The sequence below is a fragment of the Condylostylus longicornis genome, unplaced genomic scaffold (assembly GCF_029603195.1).
Source record: "Condylostylus longicornis isolate FDR11 unplaced genomic scaffold, ASM2960319v2 ptg000030l, whole genome shotgun sequence".
Lineage (NCBI taxonomy): Eukaryota > Metazoa > Arthropoda > Insecta > Diptera > Dolichopodidae > Condylostylus > Condylostylus longicornis.
In genome coordinates, this window is record NW_026577999.1 from 3,647,898 (window position 1) to 3,658,479 (window position 10,582).

The following is a 10,582-nucleotide window of genomic DNA, read 5'->3' on the forward strand; positions in this document are numbered from 1 at the left end:
GGTCGAGAATATTAGGCTATCAAATTACTGATTTTTATTAACGTTTTATTTAGTACCTATGAATATTAAATGTAAAAGATTTTAATATGATATTAACATAAACAAACACATAAAAATAATATGTGTATGTACGCATGTACATTTTTATGTTGTATTTTGAGTTTTATGGCAATAACTTTTAATTGACCGTTAATTTTAGGACAAGTATAATTAGAAATATAAATTATAAAATCAATTTTATAAAGAATTTTTAATTAGTCAATTTTAAGTTTGAGGAGTTCTTATAAGAATGAACTAGCTTCTATGCAAAACTTTTGTATTTCAGTTAACGGTACTTTTTATTACCTATCAATTTTACTTTATTTAATATTGTACAATATAAATGAGCTCATATGAAGTTATTGAAAAATTGGTTATTAGAAAATGCAACGTTATCGTTCTCCAATTCTTTACAAGTTTTGCATAAAAGCATTCGATATCGAGAAGCAGCTCAAAAAAAGATTGTTGTTGCAACAAGTTGAAACTCAATTTAGTTTTTGACATTTAATAATTTACTACATTTAATTTTTGTGCTTTTAATGATTTTTTCATTTATTCTGTCGTTATCGAATTTTAATGGTCCTCACTAAATTAATGTTATATAGGTAATAAAAATTTAAAAATAAAAAATATGTTCCCTATACAATAATTTCTGCAATTTGTTAAATGAATGCAAGAATCTGCAATGCAAAATCAGAGATTCTAAAATAAAAAATTCGCGTTTGTATAGTTTAATATGCAATAAGATTTAAATTATAAATATTTTGATATCCAAACTATTGTCAAACTTAATAGGTTGTTAACATTTTATATAAATTGATTTCTTTTTAATAATTACCAAATTTTATATGAAATTCTTTCAGACATTTTATGAAAAAAATTTAATATTTTCAAGGTGAGGTTCATAATTTTCACTTAAATTTTATAACTTTGTATTTTATTAAAGTCAACATTCTTATATTTAATATAACAATTTCTTAGCTAGCGAATTCTGTATATACAGATTTATGCAATAGTCTTATAAATAATTATAAGAGAAGTTCAATATTTAAAAAAAAAATAAAAAAGAAACTAAAAAAGTTTAAAGAAATTGTGGAAGAAAACAAGATGAAAAGATCATTGACATTGCGAATTGAGAGAAGAATTTTTGGTTTTATAATAAAATCTTGAAAAATTAATAAATATGGTTTTGTATATTATGTGCTATTAAATTTGAAGATTAAATCTACTTAAGATTCAATCGTGATCATTGGGAGGAATTGTAAATTAAATTTTTATCAATTTTATTTTACAAAAAACATGAAATTTTTCTGAAATTAATCAATATGATCTTGAATATGAGTAGGTGGTAATTTGTGAAAATTTTTAAAATGCAATACTTTGAAGTGCAAGAATTTATTAGTGACTTGAATAATATAGTGAAAATAGTAAAAATCCTGGTGGAAAGTAGATTTGTGTTAACTAAAATTCAGTTTAAACTTAAAAATTTTTTAAATTAAGATTTTGGTTTATGGGTTTCGATGCAAACTATAAAAGTTTTTTAACTTCATTGGACTCCTATTTGGATTCCTGTATGAAAATGCTTATAGTGAAACGTATTCATACATAAGTGTAGATAATCTTAAAAATTCATAGTTTCCAATATAGTTTATATTCTTATTAAGCAATTTAATTCTAAAAAACTAAGAAACTAAAATCTTAATTCCTTTAATATATTTCTTTTGGAAAAACGATTTTATTGCGATTAAAAAAATATCGAAGGTATTTATTATAATAATATACCTTTATCGTTTCATTCTTATTTTAAATATTTAATATTCCAGACATTTATATTATTACCTTTTAAATCGATTCGGTCTCTATATAATGCATACGTATAGGTATGCAAATTCAAACCATTCTTATTTCGAAAAAAAAGTGTGTAGATTGGAAATTTTTCAAAAATGTTTTAATCGAAATTCAAATATTTAAGTAATATCATTAGAAAATCAAAGAAAGAAAAGGAATCAGAAAAAACTATTGGCATCACGCAGTATAGAGCTTGCGAAGAAGTACAAAGAAAAGGTCAGAGAAGTAAAGATACGACCATTTTCGTCCATACAAAAGCAGCTTCAAAGCTGATAAACCAGAACCAAATACACAGCAACGAACAGTATTCAGAATACCAGAAAGGGCCTGAACCCGCCAAGCAAAAGAAATATAATGGATGTCATACATATACTCAAAAAGCAGAAGGAGACGATGTCCGCTAGAGTTGGTGCTTAAAATACACTTCAGTCTTGGAAGCAGGCCTTAAAGAGAACCAGTCGGGTTTCAGGACGGACCACGGCCGCATGGATTTCACCACTGATTGTATCTTGGATACGATCCCACGAGAGGCAATATGGCATTCCTTAGCAAATAAAGATATTTCAAGCAAAATAATCGATATAATAAAGTCACTGTATTATAGGATGTGAAACTAAGGGTGCTTCATAAAGGTCAATAAATGGTGTTGGATGATGTCATAAGAGGTGAAATAACTATTGTCAGAGGTATCCAGTGGAACTTCAAGAATAGTGGCGAAAGTCTTGAATATGCAGATGATATAGCCCATTTTTTATATGTACATAGAAATGGAAAATCATATGCATAATGATCTCAGAGTCGGTCTCCGAATAAGCACGAATATGGCGAGAAAATTTCAAAATCAACGGCCGAAATAATGACCCGCTAAAAATAAACATACACAGAAATAGCAGATGTCACTCAATTCTGTTATCTTGGTAGTATGTTAACGTGAGGTGCTGAAAGAGACATGGAAAATTGTCTAAAATTTGCCAGAATGGCGCTTGGGGGACTTTGGCCCATCTGAAGACAACGTCACTTGGGTAGGGACATAAAAATACGAATGTTCAACGCCTCCGTAAAATCGGTGCTCTTACAGGCTCTTGTTCGAATTCGAGATTTTTTGGAGCCAATGAACCTAAATCCTTTTTTGTTCCATTATTGGCAATATATAGAAAATATTTAAATCAAAAACAATTTTTTTTTGAATTTCGCAAAACTGTGCTGACCCTAAATTTATGATTTTTAATGGTTTAGTACATAATAAAATCTATTTTATCATACATTGAATTAGAATGAAACTATTTTATCCTTGATAACATGAAAGGAAATTTATATGTATAAGAATATAAATTTACTTTCTTTTTGGTAAACATAACCTTAAAGCAATAAACATATTATAACATTTTATATATTGTAGAATATATTTGCATCTCTACAAGTTTGCATATTATGTAAAATGTTTTATTCGTATAAAAGATAAATAAATATGTTAAAATATAAGATTATTTCATAATATTGCAAGCATATAATGTAAAAGTTAAAGACATGAATGTATAGAATTTGGAATACTTTTAGGGTAGGGTATGATATTCAAATATTTTGAAAAAAAAATTTTTTTTTTTTGAAAAGAATATTTTTTTATTTATTTTTCCTTTTTTAAAAAATAAAAAGAAAATTTATTGAAAGTGAAGTAAAAAATTGTCAGTGTCAGCTTAAAAGTATCAAGGATTAAAGTAAAAGAAATATATAAGTAGGATGAAAATCATAAATATATAAAATATTAAGGTTTAATAAAATTGATTTATAATAAGAAAATAATATAATTGAAGTTTAAGAAAACTGTTTATCAGATTTATTTATTTCATATAGAAATTTTATTTGATACTTGCATATTTCACTTTAAAAAAGTATTTTGTGGTAAAAATAAAATATTAAAATATGTTTTTTAAAGTTTTTGAGGGATGAATTACATATATGTGCGAATACAGTGCAGTTAAAAAATTCTGGTATATTCACAAGATTGTTTTGTGTACAAAAAATAAAAATTTCATAGAAAATATGTTGTACGTTATAATTTTGTAATGTGAAAATTTGTTTTGGATGAGTGCTACGCGATTCTTAAAAGAACAGTTTTTGAAATATTTGTTCGGCTGTAAAAAATGTCGGATATAGAAAATTTTGAATACTTTCAGATTCTTATAATATAAATTTAGTTGTAGTTCCAAAACACTGTTTATGATTATGAACTATTTTCGAATGGGAAAATAAGTCGAGAAATTTTGTTTAGAATAGTGTGTTAAAAAAGAAGAGTAGGATATTTGCACGGTGGCAGGCACAGTTGTTTTAGCTAAAATAATAATTTTATGTAATTACAAAAAACAATTGAAATTAAATGAAAATAAATTAATTAATCTTAAAATTTGTGTTTATAGATTATTATAATCTTCATAATGTGGTTAATGAGGTTGTTTTTATGAAATTTATACTTAATTTTCAAAATATATGAAAAATTACAATTCCAAATAAATATTCTGTTAAATTGTTTAAATACACAATATTATGATATACCAATGTATAATAGAATTAAATATTTTGTTCAGTTCACATACCTTTATCAAATATTTTCATGCAATTTTATTTCAAATTCTTAAACTTTTTTAAGTTCAATGTAGAAAAAAAAGGACAAGAATTTTTCCATACGTATGCATAATAAACTACTCAAAAAATAAATTTACATCACTCTTTTTAATATTTAAAACTTTATAAAATTTTAGAAAAAAAAAAAATTATTGAAAATTTTCCAAAAGAAATGAAATTTTGCAAGTTTATTTGCATTAAAGAAATGCAAGTTATTTGTTTGTGTATATGTGCATGTATAGAGAACTTATCGATACATACGACTAACTCTTTCAAAATTAACTTAAAAATATTTTGTAAATTTATTGTTTAAATTTACACAATATTTTTTTTCACGTGTACTTTTGTATACCCTTATGCAAGAAAAAGTGCATAAAGTGCAATTATGAGAATATAAAAATGTCGCATCTCCCATTCGAAAATATTGCAATTCCAAGAAATGAAGGTAAAAGATAAATTTGAAAATTACGTAATTATGCGAAAGATGTCTGCGATTTTAAATTTTTTTATAGATACATATTATGTCTATTAGGGGTGACTCATATATTTTTGAAGAAAAAGAAGTTGGTATTCTTAAATTAAAGCTGCTTACAAGAATCTCATCCAGACTCAGAATGAAAACAATAAAAATCTCTGTAAAATGCAATTTTTGACTTACGAGATATTAGATTGTGACGTGCGATGTATATTTTACTTAAGGATATTCTTCAATCACATTCTAATTAAAATTGATGCGTTTTTTCTTTCAAAGATCATTTTTTGTTTTATTTTTGTTTTAAGTTTGTTTTACAAAGGACACTGTAGTTCCTCTTATGTCTTCGACCAGTATGATATTAAAGACAAATAGTCAGTGAGAGTTAAAAAATTAAAAGACAAAAATATTAATTTCTTTCTAACAGCTTTTCTATAACACCAACATTTTAGGGAATTCTGAATTTATACAGGACTCATAGAATAATTGATTGTCAAATGACCAATGTATGATGATTGTAATAGATGACCAATGTATGTAATTGTCAAATGACAATGCCTGATGATTGATGAATTTAAACTAAAAAATAAGAATGTCAAAAAAATTGGCAAAACATCTCAAAAAATTTGTTCCAATAATTATGGTTTTGACGTTATTATCCTTGAAAATTTGTTTGACAATTTTTTTTCCATAATGCGAGTAATGGGGTATTGTTATTCCTTTAAGATATGTAGTAAAAAAAATCGATTGAATTTTTTAATAAAATAATTTATTCCACTCAAGTTCTTCGAAACTTCAAATTAATTATTTGCCACTGTTTATAAAATACAAAAACCACGTCAATTTTTAATAAAATTTCTTCTTTAAGAATCAATTTTAGTAAAATTAAAAACTTTTTTTGTAAAATTTTTTTTAGCTCTAAAACTTTATCTGTATAGTAAATTTTTAAACAGGACACTAGTCTTCTTTATATATTTATTCATATTGTATCTGGCTTATTCAACAGCATTCACCAAACAGTATTTTTCTTTATTCTCTTATAAAATTTATTTACAAAATTCTAATGGGATCAAAACCAAATTATTTAAATGATGTTTATTTGTACATACAAGTGTACATACCCATATACATTTTTAGTATATATATATACATATATATGTAATGTATATTGTATAATTTAAATTTAATGTTTATATGTATGTAGATGTTATTATGTTTAGAATAACATTTTAGTTTGGGTATGCAAAATAAGAAAAATTTTCTTTACTAAAAAATTTGCTAAAAAGTTTTTAAGAAATTATCAGTTTCTACTTTGTTTGATTTTTCCCATTTCTTTCATATTTTTCTTATTCATCGCAAGAAAATATATACATACTATATGTAAAGTAAAATTAATTCAATGTGGAGGATAAAATTTTACTCAATTTTACGCTATTAATACATCGTAAAAAATTTTACTTTAATATTTTGAGAGTGAGTTTTCATTTTAAATATGTACGAGTATAAAGGATATTTGATGAATAAATAAGGATAATTAGATTGAATTTAAAGTGAATCAACAAATTTTTATTTATGTATTAAATTGAAAATTGTAGTTTCATTTATTGTATGTAAATTTTTAATAAAATTATTTCAATTTTATTTAGATGTGTGTATAAGATATAAAAGATGCTGCTTTATACACTTTTAATTAAGTGAAACTTTATCTGTCGCTTTAAAATCTTCAAATATAATATTTTACATCGGACATCGGACAGAAAATGCTTTTACAATATAAGGAAATCAAAAATTAAAATGATAGTCGTATTTCTAGCTGGAGTTATGCAGCTTTCGGATATTTTGTAGTTATCAAGCAAAGAAATTAAATAGCAAATTAAAAAATAAGATGAATTTTAACATGTAATTTAGTCGGGCTGCATGTATCATCTCGATTGATTAAAATTCAAACATTCGTCGATGAGGAATGTATATTAAATATAGTTTTTGACAGGGTTGTGAAAAGGTGATAATAGCCCCACCGCAAATGATTCACTTTTATTAATTTAATTGGAGTTTTAGAATTTTTCTCGGCAAATATCTTGATCTGTTATTATTATTTGTTTTACCCGCATTAAACCCTGAAATATTACTCACTATATTGAAGGGTCTTCACATACGAGTTATATCAATATTTTACTCCCTACACCGCAGTTATCACTTATTAGTTTATTTATTAGTTTTGGCTATTAGTCAAAAATCTCATTGGGTAGATGATCAATTGCTCAATTTCTTTCTTAAATTATTTTACACAATTGCATTTATTCTCTTTTCAAATGTTTTTCAAGTCTTCAAAACTTTATTTTTTTTTCTGCTGATCGATCTCGTCTAGTACTTTAGTGTATTTGTTGTACGTGCTTGATTTTTATCTATTTTTTGTTTGTTCATTTTTGAAAATTTCTCACAAAATATTATGTGTTAATTTTTAAAAGTTTATCAAAATAATTTTTCATTTTCATTTCAATAGCTTTGTAAATTTCTCAAAATATGAAGAAAAATACAAAATTTGAATAAGGTTAAAAAGTTTTGCAATTATTTATTCAGTTTTCTAATAGTCTATATTATACAATCTACTTTATATACATTAGAAAGTATTTAATAATATTTTCGAAATTATTCGGATAATTTAAAAAGTTTTCTCATTTTTACAAGTTTATTACATAAACGTATATATACTCGTATAAGAACATTTTAAAATCAAAAAAAATAAAAATGTAAATTAAAAGCCATAATGGTATTTTAAATGAAAATTATGAAAATTTTTATTAAATGCAAATGTATACGATAAGTGTATGCAAGTGCATATTATTATGTGCTTACTTATGGACATGGCATACATATTTTTGAGTTCCAAACTAGTTCAATAAGAGAAAAAGTTGTTGTATCGAGTAGTACATCAAAAATTTTCTATATATATTCTCTGAAATAGAATAGAAATGGTAAAAAGTTATCTATGGTATTTGTAATTAAAAAACTTCCGATAGGACGACTGGTTTTTGTTTCCACATTAAAGCGTTCAAATCAAATGGACAAAAATACAAGTATAATACGACCACTTAAATTTTAAAAAAATATTTAGTGTATTGTAAAAGGTTTGAGTAAATAAATTAAATCAAAATTCGGAAGTAGTAAATAATAAATGAAAATTTTTAGTTTTTGGGTTTGCGTATTCGGTGAAAGCCAAGGTGAGTTCATAATTTTTGTTATAAGTTAAAGGAAAAAGAGAATAATTTTAATTCTCTGTATAAAAATTTGCATTATCTTTTTATGAGTATACACTGATGTTGCCATTTTATAGTAACTATTCGCAATGGTAGTCTTCCCACGTTCTAGCCTATAATATTTCTGTTCAAAGTATAAAGTTGGAGGTATCCTCAAGGGAATTAGACAGCAGTTCTCGAACGCTTAGAAAACCCCGCCCAAAAAAATTGCCGGACAGCCAGTACAGGACAGTCACGAAGAATGTGTACGACCGTTTTATTGATGTCCTCATAAAATCTGCCCAAGGGGGAGTCCGATAAAGAAATATTCAATAGCACTTGGTTAATACATAATATTTACAACATAATACTATCGTAATTTTAACTCAGCTTGAATTCTCATTTGTAACGATAAAAACTACCATTTGTAACGATAAAAACTACTTTCAGCTCAAATTTTATTATAATTTTTTTCAATGATCTTAATATTATAATGGTACCTTACTTGAATGCATTTTCATAATTTTCATTTGCTTTATTTTCTTAATTAAAATTATTTTCCTTTATGTTATTTAAAATGCGATATTATTATATAAAAACTATTATTAAACTATCTATATATATATATATATACATACAAATTTATTAAATTTTTATGACATAAATTCCATTTTATTCTAATTAATTTTTAACATCATAATTTTCCTTTTTATGTTTCCTGTTTTTCATTTAACTCTCTCTTCTTTCTATTATTGATATTTTTAAAATAATAAAATTCTTGTTTAACTATATTAAACAAAACATTCTACATGAAAGGATAGGGAGAAAAAATTGCACATATATACATACATATATAGTAATAACAAGAGTTATAATATTTATCAGGATGCTTTTTAGCAGCTAAAGAACTTCCTATATAAATTGTAGTAACATTAAAAATTATTATCATGCATGACAATGTGATACAATATGTGTTGCACATAAGATTCGTATGTCAAAATGTATGTTGCCAGTTTATCAGTATCCGATTTTAGTAACAATATTTACCTTTCAACGCTTTTATATTTATTTGAATATATTTGAATAATTTTTTTTTTTTTTTTGTAATTTTTCTACATTTCCTTAGAAAATTTTACAAAGCAATTTTTATTTTAAAATGTAGAAGTATTTATTTTTTTTTATTCGATGAATTTTAATGAAGTTACATGAAATATCTTTATATAACTGTGTATAACTAGCAAATATTGATACATAATGTGCAATACTTATTGCATATAAAACCATGTAAACATATGTATATACATACATATTAAATATGCTAATACGAAATTTAAAAATCTATCCGAAGCTGAAAATACCAGCATATGAATATTGTATCAGTCAACTAGCCCCTTAATTTAATTCTAATTTTATTCAAGAATAATTCTATATTTAGTTGCAACATTATACTTTGCAAGACAAGCAATTGCCACCAACATAAAACAGAAAACTTATAAAAATTTGAATATATTTTAAATTAAAATTTAAAATGCAAAAATGAAATTATTGAATTGTTAAAAATTGCTTTAATAAATCTACTTCATAACTTTATTCAATTCTTTATACTATCTTCAGCAATAAAAAGGCTACTTCAGATCTCATGGTATCCTCAGTGGAATTTTTTCATATAATAAACAAAATATTCCTTGTTTGATAGTAGATAAAATTTTTATACGGAAATTTAACTTTAATATATGAAATCTTTAAAGTATTATGGCCATTATAGCCTGAAAATATTGTTAACTGGGGTATTAATTTTTCCCATTAAACGTGTTAAAATACCGAATGCACTTAAAAATATGAATGTTATTTTGAATTCAAATTCACAATGAAAAAAAAAAAATCATAGGAATAAAAAAATATTAAAGTAAATAAATTATTTTTTCTATAGGAGTTTTTAAAGAAAACGAAAATAGGTTCGTGGAATATATGAGATCAGAAGTAAAACAAAAAATCAACTGTTGATATCCTTGTATAAGTAATTGTGCTTGAGAATTATATAAGACTATAGGCGTATACACTCTATTTAAACATACATACACATTTGAAATTTTTTTTTCTTTAATTTTCAAGCCTTTAAATTGTAAACTGATTTCATATTCGATGCTCATATCATATTATAATCTTTGCAAATATAAACTAAAAATTTTATGTAGTGGATAACTTTAAAATTTTTTATTTCTATTACAGTACCATGCAATATTATTGGGTACCTATGTAGCGCAATGAAAGTAGACCTAAGTAATTTAGAAACAGTAGAAAGCTGAGAATATTGTGATATTATAACAAAAGAATATTGCCTCCAATATGGAAATAACATGTATCCAAA